This window comes from Lutra lutra, chromosome 9, assembly GCF_902655055.1.
Source record: "Lutra lutra chromosome 9, mLutLut1.2, whole genome shotgun sequence".
Taxonomy (NCBI): domain Eukaryota; kingdom Metazoa; phylum Chordata; class Mammalia; order Carnivora; family Mustelidae; genus Lutra; species Lutra lutra.
In genome coordinates, this window is record NC_062286.1 from 10,633,290 (window position 1) to 10,658,887 (window position 25,598).

General features: G+C 43.6%; 1 long non-coding RNA gene across 1 annotated transcript in view; it reads right to left on the minus strand.

Annotated features, from left to right (window-relative positions):
* LOC125109382 (uncharacterized) overlaps positions 1 to 25,598 on the minus strand; it is a 75,512-nt gene that overhangs the window by 30,572 nt on the left and 19,342 nt on the right. The window contains exon 2 of the long non-coding RNA XR_007130210.1: positions 3,572 to 3,660. This is a non-coding gene — a long non-coding RNA (uncharacterized LOC125109382). The remainder of the gene's footprint in view (positions 1 to 3,571; positions 3,661 to 25,598) is intronic.

Genomic DNA, 25,598 nt, shown 5'->3' on the forward strand with positions numbered 1-25,598 from the left:
TTGGAAGGATTTCTGGAATTAGCAAGCTCAAAGGCAAGCAAACCAAAGAAGGAAAAAGAAAGAAAAGAAAACCACAAAAGTGGAGGATGGCATGTGTTTAGGTTCTTACAGAAAATCCTCGCTAATGTATCTGTGCAGGGCTAGACCCACAGGTGCATTTGGCCACTGCACAGAGTCCTAAAAGGGGAATAGCAGAAATGAGAATGTGTCAAATAGAAGGAAGCCAGGGCCAGCTCCAGATTTAAAATGAAACCCAAAGTCCTCTGGGGTGCGCACACGTGCAGCCCTCAGAGCCCCTTCATCCCGTGAGTTCCTGTACCCACGCAACCCAGAATTTTCTTCCTGTGGGGCTGAGGGAGTGCTGACTTCCAAAGCTCTCCCCTGAGAGCCCTTTCCAATTTTCAAAGATCCCAAGGGGAGGAGGGTAGGATTAACCCAGATGAATTTTATCAAAAATGGTGGCACGTCAGTCATCGAAGAGGGAGTGAGCTTCTCATGTTACAGACAGGAGGAGCCCTGTGCCTTCATCTGTGAATGACCAGACAGAGGATGTGGGGAGGCACTGGGAGGTGGGGGTTTGTGCGCAGCACAGTGATTTCTGGTGGGAGATTAGTTCAGATCCTGGAGCCTGGAAACCCAGACTCCAGTCCCTGCTGCACAGCTACCGGCTGGGTGACTGTGTACCGAGCACTTCCCCTTGCTGGACTTCTATTTTTTCCTGGCTTAGTGAGAAAGCTGTGTATGGCCTCAAACGCCCGTGGCAGTCTGCCTATATGATTCCAGCTCTTCCTCATCCTTCCCTTATTTGGGAAATTTCCCTTATTTGTGACATGAAAATGATAACTGTACACAGCTCATAGCTTCCTATTAAACAAGAAAATCTCTATTAAAAGGGCTTAGATAAGTTCCTGGCACCCAGCAAGCAGCCAGAGATGTTCATTCTGCATCATTTTAGACGACGGTAAATGATAAATCTGTCGGTTTTTCACTTCCCCTGATGCCCTCTATGCGGCACAGCCCACAGGCTCATCATTCCCAAAGTGTGCATTTCCACCAATTTAGAGCGTGTTAGGAAGAACAATGCCCTTGAGACGAATCATTATTAGTCTATACATTACTACCCTCTGGTCATGTTAAAAATCTTTCAGCGGCTCTTCATGGCCTTTGGAATAAAGGCCACTGGCCCTGGCTGTCTCAGGGCCTACTGCTTCGCTTCCGACACATAGGTGGGCTCGAGCTCTTGAAACACACCATGCACACCTATACATGCCTGTTTGTACAAGAGGTTCCTTCTGCATGGAATGCGTTTTCCCAGCCCACACCCCTTCTGCCTGTTGCTACAGCATCCACCCTCCAAGACCTGAGCCAAAGGTCACTCTCCTTATGAGCCTCCATTTCCTTCCTTTGGCAGAAAGTTCTCCTCCTCTTGCAAACTCATATGTCACTTTTGCCCCTCCTCCAACAGAGCAGGCATCTCAGTCCAGCTCAGCTGGGTCAGGGTGTTGGGCAGATGATCTCTCCCCAAAGGATTCATGAGGGTAGAGATTCTGTCTTACTCATGCCCTGTGGTTACCTCCTAGGCCAGGAGGATAGAGGACAAGAGATGACCCTGAAGACAGTGGTTAGGAGAAGGATCTGAAGATGTGGCAGAGCAGGAAAGGCATTGCTAACAAAATCCTTGGCCAACTAACCAAGCCGAAGAAAGAAGATAAAAGTTGGAGCTAGGTGGGGGGCCCCCTAGGTGGCTCAGGCAGCTGAGTGTCTGACTTTGAGTTTCCGCTCAGGTCATGATCTCTGGGTCCTGGATCAAGCCCCATAGGCTCTGTGCTCAGCAGGAAGTCTGTTTTTCCCTCTCTGCTCCTCCCCCAACTCGCTCACTTGATCTCTTTCTCTTTCCCTCTCTGAAATAAACAAATCATAAAAAAAAAAAAAAGTTGGAGCTGGGGGAAAGTTGACAGAGAGCAGATCCCATGTCAACTGCAGGGGGGCTCAGAGGCATAACCACTCTGGGGGCAGGGGGCGGTCCTAGGCAGACAAGGCTGGGCTGAGCTGTGTGGCTGGTGGGGCCAGGGGGCCCAGATCGAAACCCATAGAAAATGAGTATGTGGTGGTATTTCTTTGATGTAGTTTCTCAGATATGTAGCTCAGAGTTGGAGCAGGACAGATCTTTATGGGTTACATAAAGGTCTAGACGTTCTGAACGCCCACAAGCCCAGCACATAGGAAGGCTTCAGTATCTGCTACAGCACATTCAGAACCTGGATGGCCCCGGCCTCTCCCTACTGCTCTTCCCTTCACTGCCCACCGGTGCTCCCAACAGACACACAAGGTGCCGTCCAACTCTGCATCCGTTTCCGATGCTTTCCCATCCCCCCCTCATCTGATACCCACCAAGCTCACTTCCACCCCAAAGCCTTTATTACCTAAAGTGCTCCCACCAGCTATCCTCATGGCCTGCTTCTTCACTTCCCTTATTATGGTCCCCAAATATCTTTAATCATTAAAATGAAAAGGTAAATTTCCCTGTATCCACCCTAATTCTCTCTCCATCCCACTAAACCTGCTTTATATTTCAACATAGTCATTTTCATTACCCGACTCCTATGGATTGACTGGTTTAACAATTTATTTCTGTCTCTGGCTCACTAGCATGTAAGTTTCCAGAGGGCAAGGACTCCTCTCCTTTGTCCTCCGATGTATCCAAAGGCTTAGGTCACAGTGGGCACTGAATAACCAGAAGCTGTACTATGTCTAGCTACAAAAAGTTACTGTCTGACTCCATCTACATATGCTTCGCCAACATCAGCTTGAATCGCCATGAAATTCACTGCCTATCCGAAGACAAACGTGTTCTAGGCTGACATTTAAATTATTTGGCCGCTACAAGAGCCCTGATTCCGACCGAATTGTAGATATTGCCTAGCTCCTGTATTACTAAGCCCCGGGACCCACTTCTGCTCTGCCCACCCAAGGTATCAGAGCTGAGTCTGGCGCTCAATGTCTTTTTTTCCAAAGGAATTGTGAGAACATAGCAGAAAGCTCCAGTTGGAAACTTCTGAGTATCCCTGCTCCCCTTCCAGCTGGTGCTGAATGGGGCTGATGAAGATTGACTACCGTGATGTGGTAACAATCCATCACACTTAGAGTCTCTCTTCTGAACATTAATCTTATAAATTCACCAGGAGACATAATAGTGTAAATATATTATTCATAAACTAGAGGGAATCTCCACTCACCACCATAACCATTTTGACAATAAATCATAACATGTAAATGGTTTTCTTCTTTGTTTTCGGGGGTTTTTTTCTTCTCATTTTGGAGACTCAACAAGATACATCTATAAACAGAAAGAAATCTCCGAGCTAGAGCAGAAACTCATAGGGAGGAACCTGGATTAAATGGGCAAACAAGAGGGAACACAGTTGAACCGCGATGATTTCTCATTTTGCGTTTGCTAGACCATTACAGAAGCTTTCTCACTGTATCACAAATGAATGAATAAGCATAGGAAGAATATGTCCTTTTTGGCCTTTAAGGCAGGCTGTGAAACCATCTGAGTGGAAATACTCACTGTTTGGGATTGGGGAGGCAGAAATTCCCTGCTCTGGGAAGGAAAAGGGTCGTCACGATAAAGCCGACATCAGCGGATGAGCAGAAAGCCTGGAAAGGAAAGGAACATTCCTTTAGCAACACACACTCCGTGACAAGTGCATCACACACATTATCTCTTTCCATCTCCCACAACCTAATGAGCAGGCAATATGGCCTCCCTTTTGTAAACCAAAGAAGCGGGATACATAGTGATGAAGTAACGTATCGCTTACATAGAGCAGTAGAATGGCTGATCTTGGACTTGAATCAGCCCACCTGTCTGATTCCAGGGTTCCTGCTTTTAAATACTATGCTGACTTCTATTGTCTGTGCTTTGCCTACACCCTGGGGATTAGGTAGGACAGCATAGCTCCTTAGACCAGAATGGCTGGTTTCACAAGAAGACTCCCAAAAGGGGAAAGTCAGAGCTCTGTCTCACACTTATCTGGCCCATCCAGGAATAAAGACACTGAAGTGGTGGGTCAGGATACTGGCTTATACCCACCCCTTCTAGGCTACCAGCTGTCAGCATTTATACTATGATTAGTCGGAGATTATAACTGTATTTAAGATACTGGGTGTGACCTATTCAGGGAGATCAAAGGCCACCTTTGTGATTGAATGTTATTCCAAAAAGGCTAAGGGAGTGGCTCCTAATTAAGGAGTGAAACTCTAGGCACCCAAGAAAGAAGTTACTAACAGTAATAATGGGATCTTTGAAGTTTACACAGCATTTTTCATGCCTGATCTCATTTGTCGTAAAAGAAGAAATCGCCATTTGTTGCTGACCTCCAGTGTTTCCAGAACCGTGAAAGGCACTTCACAGGTGCTCTGATCAGTGCAGGGCAGAATGGCAGATCAATGGGGGTGTGCCTGGCTCACCGGCAATGATGCTGCGGGTCAGAGAGCGGGGTCCCTGGTCTTTCTACCCATTCACTGCCCCCCCCAGTGTGCCAGCTGCCAAGAGCTGCCTACGCTTTCCCATCCCTCCCTCAAATCACCGCTAACTCTAGAACAGGATGGAAAAATGCCAGTTGTCAGAATCTAAAAACTGAGCTTATATCTCACAAGTCTGTTTTGTTTCAACATGATTGGAATTAGTCTGAAACTGAGAAATTACCTAGGAACATTTTGGTCACATTTCACAGGCATGATTCCAGTGTGGAAATCAAAGGCGAATGGCTGTCATGAATTTGGGAAGCTATGCACAATCTGGGAAAAACCGTGCTTCCATCCCAAGAGATCTAGGCCAGATACGAAGTCAGGGCGAGAGGAAGGGAATGAGTACCCAAACTGGACAAAATATAAAAAATAAAATCACATATGATACAAGGAGGCTATCAGAAACAAGGAATGAGGAAAGAGATGAGGGCATTGGGCTGATTTTAGGGACACAGAGAACTATCCCACATTCCCCCAAATGCCCTGGCGACCCTCTTGTCACCAAGACACTGCCTTAATGGAAAGAACACACATCATGTTGTCAAAAACAAAACTGAGCTCAAATGATATAGATCAATGTGCCAGGCCCAAATCTGTCCCTTGCCAGTTGCGTGGATGCCTAGGAATGAAGAAGTCTCACTCAGCCAACGGTTTCATCATCCGAAGCCATACCACCTGCGCTGCGTCCCTTCCACGAGGTGCTATGACACGGAAGACATAATATTACAGTCACTCATCATCCCGATGAAGCCAAAAAGGTAGGTGAGACTGTTCTTAAAACCGGTTGACCAAGCTCTGCAATAAACTTCAATTTTAAAAAGACATAACAGGGCACCTGGGTGGCTCAGTTGGTTAAGCAACTGCCTTTGGCTCAGGTCATGATCCCAGAGCCCGGGGATCCAGTCCCGCATCAGCCTCCCAGCTCCTCAGGGAGTCTGCTTCTCCCTCTGGCCTTCTCCCCTTTCATGCTCTCTCTCACTGTCTCTCTCTCAAATAAATAAAATCTTAAAAAAAAAAAAAAGACATGAACAATGGGTGACAAACCAACAGAACAGGGTCAAGAAAGATGAGGAACTGAGAAAATGTTTTTTTTTTCTTTTCTTTCTGTTTTGTTGTTGTTGCTTGTTTTGTTTTTGTTTTTGTTTTTTGAGAAAAATGTTTCTGGCCAAAGAAAAAAGGATTTAAGTTTGGAAGAAGATAAAAATGAAGGACGGATAAACTGGCTCGGGCGGAGGGTACTGTGCTAAAAAATGAGTAAGAGAAAGCAGAGTGACTCAGAGTCTGTATTGGCTCTTGTCACTGGAATTGCTAAAGAAAACTAGATGTTTCCTGATCTAAAATGTTGGAAAGAGAATGTGTGCACTGCACAGGATGTGAAGGCTTTATCACCATTTTCTTGTCCTGTAATTTTAAGATTTGATGGAAGGCCACAGAGTCAGGTGGGATCAATTTCAAAACATGTTATCAGAGACTCAGATAAAGTTTAGAAAAAAAAACTCAAGTTCACTTTAAATGTAGGAGTGGAATAATAATGTTCCTCATGATACTGAGAGATGGTCACTGGTGGTCCAACACAGGAAAAATGCAGGCAGGCCCATCCTTAACAGCTGGTATGATTTTGGGGATTAGCCTAATTAGATGCTGGTCCCCTCACCTGTAGTAAGTGTGGTTGGACCCTTCAGGATCATATGAAAGGTTCCTCTGGCTCGGATGATCTAGAATTCTATTATTCATGAAGGGGAGTTGACCAGAAGATAGAACCATTCCTCTGAAAGAAAGGGTTCTCCAGGATGTCAGAGAAAGTTCACCCTAGATTGCAGGCAACCACAAGGATTATCAAATCTTTTCTCTGAAAGCCACAACAATGAATTGGGCATACGTGTAGGACAAAACTCAGCTAAAGAGAAAAAGATCCCCATTTGTGGCTTTGTGGCTTCATAGCAAAAGCAGATCGTGTTAGCCATTGTGACTCGTAATGCAGTCTTCCAGACAAGCCCCTCAACGGTAGAGAGCTTCATATCCACCATCCTACACACACACCGCAGGGTCCTTTCTTGACCACTGCCTTTTCACTTAAGACTCTCACTTCCTCACCCGTGTCCACCCCAAAGTGTGATTTCTTCTCTCTTTGCTGCTCATCCCCCTCTTTCCAAAATGCTGTTTCATAAAAGCATTTTGTAGGTTCACCAATACACTTCTACTCTGCCATAAGAGGAGCACTATTTTTCCCTCAAAGCCAAAAATTTGGTTTCCTCTTTTCACATGGCCTTTGCTGATAATCGTTCTAAGGCCTTCTTGTCCAGCCCAGGTGCTAACAACTCAGGAGAGTTCTCATACTCCCTCCCTGCTCTCCAAACCCAGGCCCACTCTGCTGTTCAGCATCATGGAATCCAGCGCCTTCTCTGGGCCTGCGTTTAACTCTCAGGCAGGAAACCCAGGGCCACGTTTGCGCAGGACACTGAGAGAGGAGTTGAGCAAGAAGTAAAGATCAATAGCTGAATTTCTTAGTAGTGGTGAAGGAACAGCAGGAGAAGGTAAAAAGGAAAGAAGACACCTACTCTGTGCCAGGCACTGTGTTAAGTAAGCATGCGAAAGTCAGGACCCACTGAATCAGCATCAGAACCTAGCATGTACTACATATGAACACAGGGTTAAGCGCTTTGTTTTATCTATTTATTTTTCTAGAGAGGAAGAAAGAGAAGGAGAAGGAAGGGTAGACAGAGGGGGAGAGAGAGAATCTTAAGCAGGCTCCATGCCCAGTGTGGAGAGCTGACGTGGGGCTCAATCTCAGAACCCTGAGATCATGACCTGATCTGAAATCAAGAGTTACGTGCTTAACCACCTGTGGCACCCAGGTGCCCTAATGTGTTAAGCACTTCCACGTCTTTACCCATTAATTAACCTCAATGCCCATTTCAAAAAAGTGAAAGCATGTGAGCCATTTCACAAAAACCATATGGCTGATGACTGGCTGAAACAGGACCATCACATCTTCCAACCTCTGTCCAATATTTTCTTTCTACCCTCGCTGTCTCCAAATTCAAGCATTAAAGGCAAAGTAAATGTTTTGTGGTTGTCCAATGGAAGATGTAACCAACCTTCCACTCAAAATTGGTTCTGATATTGAGACAGGTGGTGTTATACTTGTACCGAGATAGTAAGAAAAGATTTATTACTCATATAATGGAACTTTTTAGGGCATGCAGGACTGGCACCCAAGCTGCTGAGGGATAGCTCAAGTGAAGGGTGGGGAAGGTGGCTTGGTTTATATCATAGTTAGGGGCTGGGGTCAGGATGAAGGCCCCTGTGCATGAGGCCCAGGGGCCACATGGTCTGAATATTCTGCCGGTACAGAATGACGGTGTGCCAGGCTTTCTTTTCAGTTTGTCCAGCTGTGGGGCAAGGTGTGGGGAGTAGAGCTTGAACGGTCTCAGTGGATATATGGCAAAAATGGAGCCAGACTCTTATTTTCTGCTACAGTACATAAGTGCAATGGGTAGGCAACGTGTTCCGAGTCCAGATTCAGGGAGATCCCCCAGGCAGTGGTATGTGCGCTGGAACACTCTTTCCCTGTGCCCAAGCCAGAGTGACAGGGCAGAGAAGCTGTGTGTGGTGCTGACGCTCCAGAGAGCAGCACCTGTCTCATTCTCTGTGCCTAATGAGTTCACTCGGATGAAGGCACAACACTCAATCGTAAACAATAATCAGCCCCCATCCATCAGGAGCCAAATTACATGTTTGCGTGCACTGAAAGGGCCTAAAACACCCTCTCACAAGTGGTTGTGCAGCCCAGCGTGCAGGAGAACATCCCAGGAGCCAGCTTCCAACCAGGACAGGAACTAATGTTGACTGTGACCGCGATATATGCCGAGCCCTGGAAGTACACAACACTGTCAATCCGCCTCCAGAACCCACGCAGGTGGCACTGGGTCAAACCCACATCTCGGAGTTTAGGGCAGCACAGATGGGGCCGCTGCAGTGCACAACTCTAGGGGGTGATATTCTCCTTGTGTTCTCTGTCTGCAGCATCCGCTGAGGTGAGGCACTAAACAGCCAGCAGGTTTGCACCCAGGGGCCCTGCACAAGCGAGGAAGTGACCTGCTGTTGAGAATACACTTGGGGAACAGCTGTCCTGCTGTCTGAACCCAAGGCTTTCTGATTCTAAAGCCCCTGTATGAGATCTTCCCTGAGATATGAAAACTTCATCTAAAAATAGCAGAAAGGAAGTTAGGGGGTGGGGGAATTTTTTACAGTTGCTTTTCCTTAGGGTTTGTCTTCAAAGTTTTCCAGAAGAAAATTCACGTTCAGCCTAGGACTCCCAAGTGCGGCAGTTGCCAAGCAGGACATATGAGCCTATGAATTTTAGGGAGGAATCGTCTGGGCATTTCTGTGACATATCAGTGGCCCGTTGCATCCGACATCCCTCGATTCTGAGTTCAGGAGTCTTTTTTGATGAGGGATCTAATTCTTTTCATCATGATGAAAAGAATGAAAAGAATTAGAAATGAAAAGATGAAAAGAATTAGAAATACTGTTGAGGGGGCGCCTGGGTGGCTCAGTGGGTTAAGCCGCTGCCTTCGGCTCAGGTCATGATCCCAGGTCCTGGGTTCAAGCCCCGCATCGGGCTTTCTGCTCAGCAGGGAGCCTGCTTCCTCCTCTCTCTCTGCCTGCCTCTCTGCTTACTTGTGATTTCTCTCTGTCAAATAAATAAATAAAATCTTTAAAAAAAAAAAAAAAAAAAAAAAAAAAAAAGAAATACTGTTGAGAATTCTCTCATTTAGAAACACCACTCAGACATGGAGCAGAAGAGAGCCAGAAAGGGCATCCTAAAGTGTGCGTGTTTGGATCTGTACCCTGCAAGGATGTAGGAAAAGTAACTCAGTGTGCTAGAGGCTGGGAGGCCTCACTCCAGGAGGGGATAGGCAAAGAAGTGGCATGGGGAGGAGGCATGTGCTCTGAGCCTCTGCCCATTATGTTTAGTCCTTGAGGTTATATTGGAACAAGCTGGTGAAGGTCTTGCTTCCAACATGGAAGACTCAGCATGACAGGAGAGAGTGCAGAGAGTGACGAGAAGAAACTTAAGTAGCAGGAGAAGAAGTTTGGCCCCATACTGCCGGCTTTGAATATGGAGGAAGACCACAAGTCGAGGAACGTGATGGTCTCTAAAAGCTAGAAGGGTTAAGAAATCAGATTCTTCCCTAGAGCCTCCAAAGGAACACAGTCCTAGCCAAACCTTTGAGTCCAGCATAGACCCATTTCACACTTCTGACCTACAAAATTGGAAGATAATAAATTTGCATCGTTTTAAGTCACGAGGTTTATGGAACTGTATTATAGCAGCGATAGAAGACTAATACATTCACTCCAATTAATGTTGGCTGTTATCACAATTAGTCCAGGATAAAGTTCCAAAAAGAAGGAAGAAGAGAGCAAAGAAACAACTAAGTTGACACCCGCTGACTATGGAGAAATGATGAGAAAAGTGCGGGGTGTATTTGAGAGGCAGCAGATGACACGTGTGGCTTGATGGGGCCATCGCTGAAGTTCAAGCACAAACATGGTAGAGTGAAGGCTGTCCAGTGCCAAGCAGACACATGGCAACATAATCGTACATCTGGTGCTCAGTGATATTCCAGGTAACCTGTGTCCATTGCAGCTTCCATTTGTCCTGTCCACTCTCCCACCTTCTTTCCTGTAAGAAATCAACCTTCCAAGCAATATTTCCATTGCCAAGCAAACATCAGAGAGGCAGAATTGAGTTTCTAGAGAGGGATTTCTTTTTTTTTTTTTTTAAAGATTTTTTATTTATTTATTTGACAGAGATCACAAGCAGGCAGAGAGGCAGGCAGAGAGAGAGAGGGGGAAGCAGGCTCCCCACTGAGCAGAGAGCCTGATGCGGGGCCCGATCTCAGGTTCCTGGGATCATGACCTGAGCCAAAGGCAGAGGTTTAACCCACCGAGCCACCCAGGTGCCCCTAGAGAGAGATTTCTGAGGAAGTCTTGTCTAGAACAGGGACCACTAAAGGCCACACATCCATGAGTGAGATACTTCTCCAGTGATCTGATGCAGCGAAACAAGGACTTCACTTATGGGAAAGGTAAAGCTCGGATGAGAACAGTAAGGGGAGTGGTTGCATTTCCTTGGACAAGTCCCTCCCCTTCTGTCTAGTCTGTGAAATGGGAATCGCAATCCTGTTCCTGCTTCCCTAGCAGATGGCTGAGGAGATGAAAGGGGGAAAGAGAAGTGAAGGAACTTGGTAGGAGAGGAGCACTGCACAGCCTCCGTCAGCCCTCGTTAGTCCCGCAGGCTCCCAAAAGACAAGGAGGGAGTAGGTCTGTCCTCCAGAGGCCTCGGCACTGTCTGGTTGCAGGTTTGATCATATAGATACACATTGGACATCCTTCCCTTCATTCCTGTTCCTTCTTATATCCTGATTCTTTCTATTCCCCTTCTAATCAACTGAACACTTTGATCACTATTTTGCCTTCTTGTCAAACAGATCTCTGAAATTCATTTATTTGCAAACTGATTTTACAACCCAAATTGCTCATACATAATGTTCAAGCATGTCAGAGGAAGCCTGAGCATCCACCTGGGAAGTAAACCCAGACAGCAAGACTGTTCTTTAAAACTAGGAAGCTTTCCTGGAATAAATACTCATTTTGTACTTTAGTCTCTGTTTTGAGAAGGGGGAATAGCATCAAAATCCTATAAGGTCATTTCATTGGTTACATATGAATAATAATTTCACAATTAATCCAGAAGATGACTATTCCTAAGATTATGCATTCTAGGTAAGTTTCAGGGTGTTGACTTTGCTTGAGTTCTTCTCTTTACACGATCTCATTTTGAGGTTTGAGATGACTATTTGTAGACAGTAAAATATATGTCTTCCACCATGAAATTGTTTCAGCCATGTATAAAAGAGGAGTTTTCCTTTCAAACTCTGTGTCCCCTGTTTTCTGATCTGGCGCCCTCAGAAGTTGGCCTGTTCTGGGCAGGACCACGCATATGAATTTTTTAAGAGAAAGGAAAAGAAAGAAAGTCAAAGCTTGTCATGGAAGCTGCCCACTTGGGTGGGACACACACTGGAGAAAGTAACTTACTGCAGAGTTGAAGTTTATAAGCACACCCAGGCAGGAAACTGGCAGACTCAAAAGAGTGTAGGTGTGTAGGGGAGTTTGTGATGACACAGGCATCTACACCTGACCCTAAACTACTTAGAGGGGTCGAGCTGAACACTAAGCATCCAAAAAGAAGCAGCCTGTCCTGGTAGTTCTCCTGTTGTTGTCTATTATTCCCCTCTGGGCACACCATGGTGCCCTCAGATGCCCACTGCTACCCTATTATCTACCAGAAGTTGCCCTGGGACAATGAACAATTATACCTCAAAGTAAAGCAGAATGCACAATCTCAGAAGAGTTTTAGAGATCATATGGTTTAATATTCTCATTTTCCTATGCTCCCGAGAGCCCAGCTGGTGAGAGAGAGGCAAGGCTCCTGACCGCCTAGCACAGCCCACCATGGAAGCTACTGTGTCAAGTCTTTCTGGGGCTCGGTTTCCTGAAGGTCATCTCATCCTCTGAAAGGCAAGGCTTTGTATCCCAGAGTGGGAAAACTGAGGGACAAAAGTATGAAGACTTCCACAGCTCCCTAAAAACACCCCATCCCCACTAAAGCAATTCTCCTGCACAACTAAGTCAATCAATACAAATGGAATGGGTCACTGGCAGCACTTCCAAACTTGCATTATTAAGCCAGGAAATGGGGTCATTTCTCTGCATTCAGGATCTTAGAGGCAATCCTGAGAGGGCCCTTTTGCTAAATTGGTATGTGGTTTGCATCCTGGGTCTTCATCTCTCACTCATGATTTCGTCATAGTGGCATAGGCCCAGCTGGTGAGAACTCAGTCTCAGAACTTGGGGTCTAGGTTTGTTAAGGAGACATTCACTGTCTCAAGGAAACAATTTTCAGCCATTGCTTCTCCTTTCTTCATCCTCAGGGCAACCTGGCTCTTCTCAGTCTCCAGCCATAGCCTGAATCTGCTCCTATCCAGTAAAGGCACAGAGTCTACAAAGGGGAAGCCATTACAAAGCAAATACTTCCCCCAACTTTACTGCCACTGACTGCATATGAACTTTTCTCTATCAGGAAATCTTTGTCAACATATTCCCCTTTGTCTCCGTCAGTCTGCCTGGTTAACTTCCACCAAAGCTGAAGACTTTCCTGCCCTGATTGCTCAGGCTGGCGCTGAAGCCCTTCTTCAGGCCACCACAGCATGGGTGGTATTGTTTCTTTGTATTGGCAATGATCCAGGAGTTCTGTCCACATAGGAGCCTGGTCTTTTTTTTTTTTTTTTAAGATTTTTTTTTTTTAAATTTATCTATCTGACAGAGAGACAGAGATCACAAGGAGGCAGAGAGGCAGGCAGAGAGAGGGGGCGGGAAGCAGGCTCCCTGCTGAGCAGAGAGCCCAATGCAGGGCTCGATCCCAGGACCCTGAGATCATGACCTGAGCCGAAGGCAGAGGCTTAACCAGCTGAGCCACCCAGGTGCCCCTAGGAGCCTGGTCTTAATGATCACAGTAACAAATGACTATTCTAATAATCCCATTACTGTTATGAAGAAGCAAAAAAAAATGAAGAAGAGGGAAGAGAATAAAAAAAATGAAAGAAACAGCAATGGAGATGCCACTGGTTCCTAAAGATGGCTGGAACCAGAGTGCAAGATGTAGACAGAGAGACAGGCCAATAAACAGCAGCAGAAACACAACAGGGGGGCCTGGGTGGATTCCTTGCCATCATCAGAGTGCATGGTGACTGACAGAGCTGGGACTTTTAAATGGTCTTGTTTCTTCATCATCTCAATGTCTGCTCTTTGGAGCAGAAATCATCTCTTGCCTTAGCCTAAGGACAGACAAGAATGACTTGAAGCTGGTCTGCTGAACTGGACCCAGAGCAGAGAGAGTTTAGTCGTCCAGCCTGGAAGTACACCATCAGCCCATCTCCACCTCCTCTAGCCATCTGGGCTGTTAACATGACCAGAGTCCTGTCTTCCCCTAAAGGAGTCAGAAAAGACAGGAAGATGGAAGGAAAGTTTCTAACATACCTTAGAGTAGGATTCCTTCACCTAGAATCTCAGAGGGGGAGAGAATCAAAGCCTTTCTACCCCTCAACTGTGCCAGAAGAGAGGTCTCACCTCCTCAATGTCTCCTCAGGAGTCAGTGTGAGTCATTTCTTCTTAGAAGGTTCCTCTGCAATTTCAGTGTGTGACCCATAACCCCACCCCATGCACCTCATGTCTGTCATTGAATGACCTCCATGCCAGGTCACACTGGCAGTGGTTTAGAAGTTGTCCTTGCTTAAATGTCCCCAAGAAGACAGGTAGAGATGACTTTGCACAATCAGTAGAGATAGCGGTGAACACCTACTCACAGTTTCTAAGCTCTTTTGTGTCTTCTATCTCATCTACATTTTCCAACAACCCAAACATGGAACTTATCCAAGATTCAAGAGCTAATAAGACTAGGAAGCCTGACCCCCAAATCTGACTCCCTGATCTTTGTGATGCCTTCTTAGAAAAGGCTAAGTTGTTTGAGTGGCCTGATCTAGAGGATGTGTTCCGTCCTAAAGTTCAAAAAACGGGATGGTTTGGAGACACGGAGAGCTTTGCTCTAAAGATCTCATATAGTCCATTCTTTTTTAGCCTGAAAAGCTGGGGGAACTACTTAAACTAAAATAGTCTTTCTTTAAAAGTTAATAATCAGGGGGGGAGGAGTCAAGATGGCGGAGAAGTAGCAGGCTGAGACTACTTCGGGTAGCGGGAGATCGGCTAAATAGCTTATCTAAAGATTGCAAACACCTACAAATCCAACGGGAGATTGAAGAGAAGAAGAACAGCAATTCCAGAAACAGAAAATCAACCACTTTCTGCAAGGTAGGACTGGCGGAGAAGTGAATCCAAAGCGACGGGAAGATAGACCGCGGGGGGAGGGGCCGACTCCCGGCGAGCGGCGGAGCAACGGAGCAAAATCAGGACTTTTAAAAGTCTGTTCCGCTGAGGGACATCGCTCCAGAGGCTTAACTGGGGTGAAGCCCAGGCGGGGTAAGCGCGGCCTCAGGTCCCGCAGGATCGCAGAAGGATCGGGGGTGTCTCAGTGTCGCAGAGCTTACCGGTATTGGAACGGGGAGGCCGGCTGCAGAGACAGAGCCGAGGAGTGACTCTCAGCTCCGGGTTGCCTTGAACCGGTCGCAGGCTCGGTCAGCTTGGAGCGCGGCCGGAGGCCAGGGTGACGGGAGTCATTTGGTGCTGTTCTCTGAGGGCGCACTGAGGAGTGGGGCCCCGGGCTCTCGGCTCCTCCGGGCCGGAGACCGGGAGGCCGCCATCTTTATTCCCGTCCTCCGGACTCTACGGAAAGCGCTCAGGGAACAAAAGCTCCCGAAAGCGAACCCGAGCGGATTACTCAGCGCGGCCCCGGGTAAGGGCGGTGCAACTCCGCCTGGGGCAAAGACTCTTGAGAATCACTACAACGGGCCCCTCCCCCAGAAGATCTATGGGAAACCCAGTCAGGACCAAGTTCACCTACCAAGGAGAACGGCGGAATTCCAGAGGAGAAGAAAGCAAAGCACGGAACTCATGGCTTTCTCCCCATGATTTTTTAGCCTTGCAGTTAATTTAATTTTTTTTTCTTTTCAATTTTTTTTTCTTTTTCTCTTCTTCTGCTAAATTTTTTTAACTTTTACCGTTTTCTTTTTTTAACGTTTTTTAAATAGTTTATCTAATATATATATATTTTTTCCTCTTTTTATATTTTTTCTTTATCGGCTTTCTTTTTTTTAATAGTTTTTTTTTTCTTTCTTTCTGAACCCCTTTTTATCCCCTTTCTCCCCCCTCACAATTCGGGATCTCTTCTGATTTGGCTAAAGCATATTTTCCTGGGGTTGTTGCCACCCTTTTAGTATTTTACTTGCTCCTTCATAAACTCTTATCTGGACAAAATGACAAGGCGGAAAAATTCACAACAAAAAAAAGAACAAGAGGCAGTACCAAAGGCTAGGGACCTAATCAATACAGACATTGGTAATATGTCAGATATAGAGTTCAGAATGATGATTCTCAAGGTTCTAGCCGGGCTTGAAAAAGGCATGGAAGATATTAAAGCAACCCTCTCGGGAGATATAAAAGCCCTTTCTGGAGAAATAAAAGAACTAAAATCTAACCAAGTTGAAATCAAAAAAGCTATTAATGAGGTGCAATCAAAATGGAGGCTCTCACTGCTAGGATAAATGAGGCAGAAGAAAGAATTAGCGATATAGAAGACCAAATGACAGAGAATAAAGAAGCTGAGCAAAAGAGGGACAAACAGCTACTGGACCACGAGGGAGAATTCAAGAGATAAGTGACACCAAAGACGAAACATTATAATAATTGGGATTCCAGAAGAAGAGGAAACAGAGAGGGGAGCAGAAGGTATATTGGAGAGAATTAATGGAGAGAATTTCCCCAATATGGCAAAGGGAACAAGCATCAAAATCCAGGAGGTTCAGAGAACCCCCCCTCAAAATCAATAAGAATAGGTCCACACCCCGTCACCTAATAGTAAAATTGACAAGTCTTAGTGACAAAGAAAAGATCCTGAAAGCAGCCCGGGAAAAGAAGTCTGTAACGTACAATGGTAAAAATATTCGATTGGCAGCAGACTTATCCACAGAGACCTGGCAGGCCAGAAAGAGCTGGCATGATATATTCAGAGTACTAAATGAGAAAAACATGCAGCCAAGAATACTATATCCAGCTAGGCTATCATTGAAAATAGAAGGAGAGATTAAAAGCTTCCAGGACAAACAAAAACTGAAAGAATTTGCAAATACCAAACCAGCTCTACAGGAAATATTGAAAGGGGTCCTCTAAGCAAAGAGAGACCCTCAAAGTAGTAGATCAGAAAGAAACAGAGACAATATAAAATAAGTCACCTTACAGGCAATACAATGGCACTAAATTCATATCTCTCAATACTTACCCTGAATGTTAATGGGATAAATGCCCCAATCAAAAGACACAGGGTATCAGAATGGATAAAAAAACAAAAACCATCTATATGTTGCCTACAAGAAACTCATCTTAAACCCGAAGACACCTCCAGGTTTAAAGTGAGGGGGTGGAAAAGAATTTACCATGCTAATGGTCATCAGAAGAAAGCAGGAGTGGCAATCCTTATATCAGATCAATTAGATTTTAAGCCAAAGATTATAATAAGAGATGAGGAAGGACACTATATCATACTCAATGGAACTGTCCAACAAGAAGATCTAACAATTTTAAATATCTATGCCCCTAACGTGGGAGCAGCCAACTATATAAACCAATTAATAACAAAATCAAAGAAACACATCGACAAGAATACAATAATAGTAGGGGATTTTAACACTCCCCTCACTGAAATGGACAGATCATCCAAGCAAAAGATCAACAAGGAAATCAAGGCCTTAAATGACACACTGGACCAGATGGACATCACAGATATATTCAGAACATTTCATCCCAAAGCAACAGAATACACATTCTTCTCTAGTGCACATGGAACATTCTCCAGAATAGATCACATTCTTGGTCCTAAATCAAGTCTCAACCGGTATCAAAAGATTGGGATCATTCCCTGCATATTTTCAGACCACAATGCTCTAAAGCTAGAACTCAATCACAAGAGGAAATTTGGAAAGAACCCAAATACATGGAGACTAAACAGCATCCTTCTAAAGAATGAATGGGTCAACCAGGAAATCAAAGAAGAATTGAAAAATTTATGGAAACAAATGATAATGAAAACACAACAGTTCAGAATCTGTGGGACACAACAAAGGCAGTCCTGAGAGGAAAATATATAGCGGTACAAGCCTTTCTCAAGAAACAAGAAAGGTCTCAGGTACACAACCTAACCCTACACCTAAAGGAGCTGGAGAAAGAACAAGAAAGAAACCCTAAACACAGCAGGAGAAGAGAAATCATAAAGATCAGAGCAGAAATCAATGAAATAGAAACCAAAAAAAACAATAGAACAAATCAACGAAACTAGGAGCTGGTTCTTTGAAAGAATTAATAAGATTGATAAACCCCTGGCCAGACTTATCAAAAAGAAAAGAGAGAGGACCCAAATAAATAAAATCATGAATGAAAGAGGAGAGATCACAACGAACACCAAAGAAATACAGACAATTATAAGAACATACTATGAGCAACTCTACGCCAACAAATTTGACAATCTGGAAGAAATGGATGCATTCCTAGAGACATATAAACTACCACACCTGAACCAGGAAGAAATAGAAAGCCTGAACAGACCCATAACCAGTAAGGAGATTGAAACAGTCATCAAAAATCTCCAAACAAACAAAAGCCCAGGGCCAGACGGCTTCCCGGGGGAATTCTACCAAACATTTAAAGAAGAACTAATTCCTATTCTCCTGAAACTGTTCCAAAAAATAGCAATAGAAGGAAAACTTCCAAACTCATTTTATGAGGCCAGCATCACCTTGATCCCAAAACCAGACAAGGATCCCAACAAAAAAGAGAACTACAGACCAATATCCTTGATGAACACAGATGCAAAAATTCTCGCCAAAATACTAGCCAATAGGATTCAACAGTACATTAAAAGGATTATTCACCACGACCAAGTGGGATTTATTCCAGGGCTGCAAGGCTGGTTCAACATCCGCAAATCAATCAATGTGATACAACACATTAATAAAAGAAAGAACAAGAACCATATGATACTCTCCATAGATGCTGAAAAAGCATTTGACAAAGTACAGCATCCCTTCCTGATCAGAACTCTTCAAAGTGTAGGGATAGATGGCACATACCTCAATATTATCAAAGCCATCTATGAAAAACCCACCGCAAATATCATTCTCAATGGAGAAAAACTGAAAGCTTTTCCGCTAAGGTCAGGAACACGGCAGGGATGTCCGTTATCACCACTGCTATTCAACATAGTACTAGAAGTCCTAGCCTCAGCAATCAGACAACAAAAGGAAATTAAAGGCATCCAAATCGGCAAAGAAGAAGTCAAACTATCACTCTTCGCAGATGATATGATACTCTATGTGGAAAACCCAAAAGACTCCACCCCAAAACTGCTAGAACTTGTACAGGAATTCAGTAAAGTGTCAGGATATAAAATCAATGCACAGAAATCAGTTGCATTTCTCTACACCAACAACAAGACAGAAGAAAGAGAAATTAAGGAGTCCATCCCATTTACAATTGCACCCAAAACTATAAGATACCTAGGAATAAACCTAACCAAAGAGACTAAGAATCTATACTCAGAAAACTATGAAGTACTCATGAAAGAAATTGAGGAAGACACAAAGAAATGGAAAAATGTTCCATGCTCCTGGATTGGAAGAATAAATATTGTGAAAATGTCTATGCTACCTAAAGCAATCTACACATTTAATGCAATTCCTATCAAAGTACCATCCATGTTTTTCAAAGAAATGGAACAAATAATCCTAAAATTTATATGGAACCAGAAAAGACCTCGAATAGCCAAAGGAACATTGAAAAAGAAAGCCAAAGTTGGTGGCATCACAATTCCGGACTTCAAGCTCTATTACAAAGCTGTCATCATCAAGACAGCATGGTACTGGCACAAAAACAGACACATAGATCAATGGAACAGAATAGAGAGCCCAGAAATGGACCCTCAACTCTATGGTCAACTCATCTTCGACAAAGCAGGAAAGAATATCCAATGGAACAAAGACAGCCTCTTCAATAAATGGTGTTGGGAAAATTGGACAGCCACATGCAGAAAAATGAAATTGGATCATTTCCTTACACCACACACGAAAATAGACTCATAATGGATGAAGGATCTCAATGTGAGAAAGGAATCCATCAAAATCCTCGAGGAGAACACAGGCAGCAACCTCTTCGACGTCAGCCGCAGCAACATCTTCCTAGGAACATCACCAAAGGCAAGGGAAGCAAGGGCAAAAATGAACTTTTGGGATTTTATCAAGATCAAAAGCTTTTGCACAGCAAAGGAAACAGTGAACAAAACCAAAAGACAACTGACAGAATGGGAGAAGATATTTGCAAATGACATATCAGATAAAGGGCTAGTGTCCAAAATCTATAAAGAACTTAGCAAACTCAACACCCAAAGAACAAATAATCCAATCAAGAAATGGGCAGAGGACATGAACAGACATTTCTGCAAAGAAGACATCCAGATGGCCAACAGACACATGAAAAAGTGCTCCATATCACTCGGCATCAGGGAAATACAAATCAAAACCACCATGAGATATCACCTCACACCAGTCAGAATGGCTAAAATTAACAAGTCAGGAAATGACAGATGCTGGCGAGGATGCGGAGAAAGGGGAACCCTCCTCCACTGTTGGTGGGAATGCAAGCTGGTGCAACCACTCTGGAAAACAGCATGGAGGTTCCTCAAAATGTTGAAAATAGAACTACCCTATGACCCTGCAATTGCACTGCTGGGTATTTACCCTAAAGATACAAACATAGTGATCCGAAGGGGCACATGCACCCGAATGTTTACAGCAGCAATGTCTACAATAGCCAAACTATGGAAAGAACCTAGATGTCCATCAACAGACGAATGGATAAAGAAGATGTGGTATATATACACAATGGAATACTATGCAGCCATCAAAAGAAATGAAATCTTGCCATTTGCGACGACGTGGATGGAACTAGAGGGTATCATGCTTAGCGAAATAAGTCAATCGGAGAAAGACAACTATCATATGATCTCCCTGATATGAGGGAGAGGAGATGCAACATGGGGGGTCGAGGGGGTAGGAGAAGAGTAAATGAAACAAGATGGGATTGGGAGGGAGACAAACCATAAGTGACTCTTAATCTCACAAAACAAACTGAGGGTTGATGGGGGGAGGGGGTTGGGAGAGGGGGTGGGGTTATGGATATCGGGGAGGGTATGTGCTATGGTGAGTGTTGTGAAGTGTGTAAACCTGGCGATTTGCAGACCTGTACCCCTGGGGATAAAAATATATGTTTATAAAGCTGTAAAAAAAAAAAAAAGAAAGAAAGAAAGGATGAATCCCCAAGTTTTGTAACAACATGGACGAGACTGGAAGAGATTATGCTGAGTGAAATAAGTCAAGCAGAGAGAGTCAATTATCATATGGTTTCACTTATTTGTGGAGCATAACAAATAGCATGGAGGACAAGGGGAGATGGAGAGGAGAAGGGAGTTGAGGGAAATTGGAAGGGGAGGTGAACCATGAGAGACTATGGACTCTGAAAAACGATCTGAGAATTTTGAAGGGGTGGGGGGTGGGAGGTTGGGGGCACCAGGTGATGGGTATTGTAGAGGGCACGGATTGCATGGAGCACTGGGTGTGGTGCAAAAATAATGAATACTGTTATGCTGAAAAAAAAATTAAAAAAAAATAAAAATAAAAAAAAAGTTAATAATCAGGGCACCTGCGTGGCTCTGTGGATTAAGTGGCTGCCTTCGACTCAGGTCCTGATCCCAGGGTTCTGGGATCTAGCCCTGTGTCAGCCTCCCAGTCTGCTTCTCCCTCTCTTCCCCACTCATGTTTTCTCTCTCTCTCTTTCTCTCAGATAACTAAAATCTTTTTTTTAAAAGCTAATAGTCTCTCATGGTTCACCTCCCCTTCCAATTTCCCCCAACTCCCTTCTCCTCTCTAACTCCCCTTGTCCTCCATGAGAGACTATGGACTCTGAAAAACAATCTGAGGGGTTTAAAGGGGCACAGGATGGGAGGTTGGGGGAACCAGGTGGTGGGTATTAGAGAGGGCAAGGATTGCATGGAGCACTGGGTGTGGTACAAAAACAATGAATACTGTTATGCTGAAAATAAATTAAAAAAAACCATTTAATTATTATATCACATAAATAAAATCATCTGAAAAAAATAGCTAATAGTCACTCGCTGCTATGGAACCAGTTAATTGTAATTAATGACTCATTAATGTAAAATTAAGATGCCTGCTACTCCATAACTAGCCAATAACCAGAAAATAGATGAGAACATAACTGACGAGTCTTTCTAAACCTTTAGGGTCAGGATTAGGTACCTCTCTCTAAGATTTGCCAAGATGCTCCAAGAACCTAGTCTTCTCCAAAAACATAATAGAGAGTTCTTTGCTTGTATGTGTATGTAGCCTGCTGCCCATAGACACCAAGAAGCAATAGTCACCTACCTGTCAAGAATTCAGATGGAACACTTCTGCTACTCTAGACTTAAGGATAATGGAGAACCCCAGATGGCTGCAGCCTGAGATGGTCATTTAGACATCATCTTACTTACCAGGCTCACAGAGAAGCGTGTTGCCCAGTGTTACAGAGCAGAGTCAGCCATGAAGCTGGGAGGCAGCTCCAAGCTCCCCTTCCAGGCCTCATATTATTTTTGCTCCACTCTGCCATCTCTGATTTCAGAGATGGACTCTCTGAAATCAAGGCACTCATAACTGAATAGATCTTAAATCAAGAGTCTGTGGCTGAGCTCTTTGTCTCTCTCAAGATCTTTACCCTTGTCAAGATTTGCTCCGGAACTCGGGACAATCACAAAGCAGAACAAGGAGGCATACATCTTGAGAGATTGGGGAGATAAATGCTGAACTTCATTCACATGTTTTAAAATTGGAATGAAATAGAATAAAAGTCAGCTTCCAAGGTCACAGTATCATTAGTCAAACAAGAGAGTGAAAGAGATCTCCCTAGAAGTTGATAAGACACCAAAAAGTAAAAGGCAAGCTCACAAGGGAACAGAACTCAGGAAATTTGCAGACACGGCTCAAGGTGGGCCAGAAGAAGAGAAAGGGCAAACCCTCCATGCTGGAGAAGCTGAGCTGGCCACAGGGGTAAGCCATTGGATTTATTCATGGAGATGCATGAGGACTCTAATATTGGGGATATTAATTTAGTTCTTGGCACTCACTTGTCTGTTCAGCCCTCTGGGGGTTAGACAAGGCTACTGTGACTATCCTCTCTTGTAAAAACAGCTTTGAGAAGGAACAGGTTGTGCTGGGAAACTCAGCTAGAAGCCTAGAGGCACAATTGCCAAATCATGGGGTTGGATCTGGGCTGGATTTGGGGCCATTACTTAACTTCACACCCTCCTCTGCAGGATTTCTGCTCCAAGACGCAATGTGTAAGAGCACACAGTCATGATGGAATTCAGAAGAAGGTAACGATCATCTCTCAGATAAACTGAATACGCTTGCACGGTACACTTCGAAAGGCAAACACTTCCTAAGACACTGAGTAATAAACAGGTGTGTCTGATTTGGAGTGAGGCAAGAGAGGATGAACCTGGAGTCACATGACATCAGTTTCCATTTCACTTGAGCCACTTCCGACCTGAGTGGCTTTCTTTAAGCATGCTCCTTGACAGCCTCATGCCCCCGACCTGTGCAACAAGCGCTTTATCCCAGAGATGCTCAGAGATCCTCACTGGAAATGATTTGTCAGCTATGAGCATGTCAATTCAAGATAAGGGCTTGCTTCTAACTTCTTGCTGCCTGCTTGTACGTACCATCTGCAGAAATGGTAGGCATCACAGGAAAAATCTCTTCCTACCATCAACCTCCAAAATGTCTACTTTCTGGCGTCCTGGGAACACTTAGTACAGGCTAAAAGAGTTCATTCCCCCATAGGTCCAGCTAATTTTGCCAGCTCCAGCTGTAGCATCCTGCATTTTGTTGTATTGGTAACACACTGCTCCATATTATGTAAATGTGTGTGCTCTTTGCAGACCGGCAGTAATTGCAAAGCTAAAAAAAATCACTGGAGTGGTCCTGTCTCCCGGGAGCACATCACATCAGGAGTTTGGTTACTGACCTTTTCATTTGTCTGAACAAATAAAAAGAAAATTATTGACTTTCTTTTTTAAATATTTGCTTGCCTCCCTTTCAAGATAAATGATATAAATAAAAATATCAGTCACCTGTTTTTATAGCGTGCTTTGGAATTCCACCCGACTCAAGGCCATTCTCCTGCCTGGACTCCAGCTGCTTAACAGTTTTTCTGCCATCCAAGGATAAAATTTGTATTTAAGATGCTGTCTTCTGTAGGCTCAATGCTGGAGAGTGAGTCTACTTAAAATTACCATTGAAAGTAATTTCCCCCTCATGAATTTCCCACAATTCTCCTGTTGAGACTGGCTCCATTTTACTTACCTTCATTTTAAATGCTCTAATAATTTTTAAATAAACTTTCCTTCGTGTGCACTGTAGTACCTGGATGGACTTATCAAGAAGCTGGAAATACATGTAACAAGGGTTATTAATCAATTGAGTCTGCTGTGATTCGATAATTAAGAGAAGGGAAAGTACTTGATAAAAGGGATAGATTTTTAACTTTTTAATGCCTATGAATTAGTGAGTAGAATTTTGATGGGCTGTTGGAATTGGCACAGAAGAAAGGCAGCTAGCCCATACATTCTGAGGTGACACAGGGAACTGGGGCAGACCTGGTCGGGACATCGGTATATGTGGTTCCAAATAATGACCTAGAGCAAGTCATCTACCACCTCTGGCTCACAGCTCACCTGTCTGTATTCAGGAGACATGAGAAGCAGCAAATATCCCTTAGACTTGATACCATAGACTCATGAAATTCCCTAACACACACCCAAAGGAAGAAGGGGGAAGCAGAGAAAGGGTTGCCAATCTCTAGTTCTCTAAATAAAAACCAAAAATATCAATTTTAAAAACATGGAACCATCAAAATATTACAGAAAAAAAATGTGATAGCATATAATTGAGTTTATGAAAAAATTACTAGATTTTTTTCCATGTTTTAAGGATTGATGAAAATTTCCTCATGCATCAGGACCCAAACATGACTCCGAGGCTAGAGCATCTCTAAGTGCCATTCGAATACTTCAGTTCTGTGACATTTCATAGTACTAGCAAATCTGAAAGATCCTTTTTGCTCTAAAATCCTATGGAATTCTAGAGTTTGAGATGCTGCAAATCCTTATTTTTTATAGTGTTTTAAAATGGATTTCCTTAACTGAACGTTCTGTTTACAAAAGGTTGATAACATCTGCTTTAAATAGGAAAGTCACTTCACAATTTTACTACCTTATTTTTTTCTAAAGATTTTATTTATTTATTTATTTGACAGACAGAGAGAGAGATCACAAGTAGGCAGAACAGCAGGCAGAGGAGGGAGGGAAGCAGGCTCCCTGCAGGGCTCGATCCCAGGACCCTGAGATCATGACCTGAGCTGAAAGCAGAGGCTTAACCCACTGAGCCACCCAGGTGCCCCTTTACCACTTTAGTTAAATGATTAACTCGATAAAGCAACTTAAAAGTCTTCAGTACATTTGCACTGCATGTGCTTGGCTATTATGCCCAAAAGTTTTTGTTCTTATGAAAATGTGCTTAACACAATTATATTCTCTTAAGTTTATTTTAGTTTTTTTTATTTTTCATGTGATATCTGTATGGAAATATCATATATTTCAAACTGTGAAATGTCACATATTTCCTCAAAGTCAAAAAGAGAAAATTATAAATGTTTGCCTTGCATTAAAGGTCCATATTCCCATGCTGTTCTCTGTAAAATAGGGAAAAAAGTACTATTCTCCCCTATTGATAGAGGTGACTGTGAGGCTCACAAGAGATAGTCATCTGAAATACTTCTGTGATCTAAAGAGTTTTAAATTATCTTCATTATATAAAAAATGCTTAAAATAATAAGTAACTTTGATATAATTTGTTGAAGAGAATGTATGTCACTATGATATTATAATACTTTATAAATATCAACTGAGTCAATTTTAAAATAACTCATCAAAGGTTTTTGGAAGGATAAATGGAGTTGTAGTTCTTTTATCCTTAAGCTGGTAAAAAATAACTTTGTTGCATGAGAGGAATACTCTGAAAGATCAAGTTGATAAGAGAATATTTCAAGTATAATTAAATCAAATGAGTCAAAGTAAAATAGGATATAAATGAACTTGATAGTAGGCAAATGTGATAGAGGATTCATGAGACATGGATTTACTAAATAACCATCCTAGAAATTTA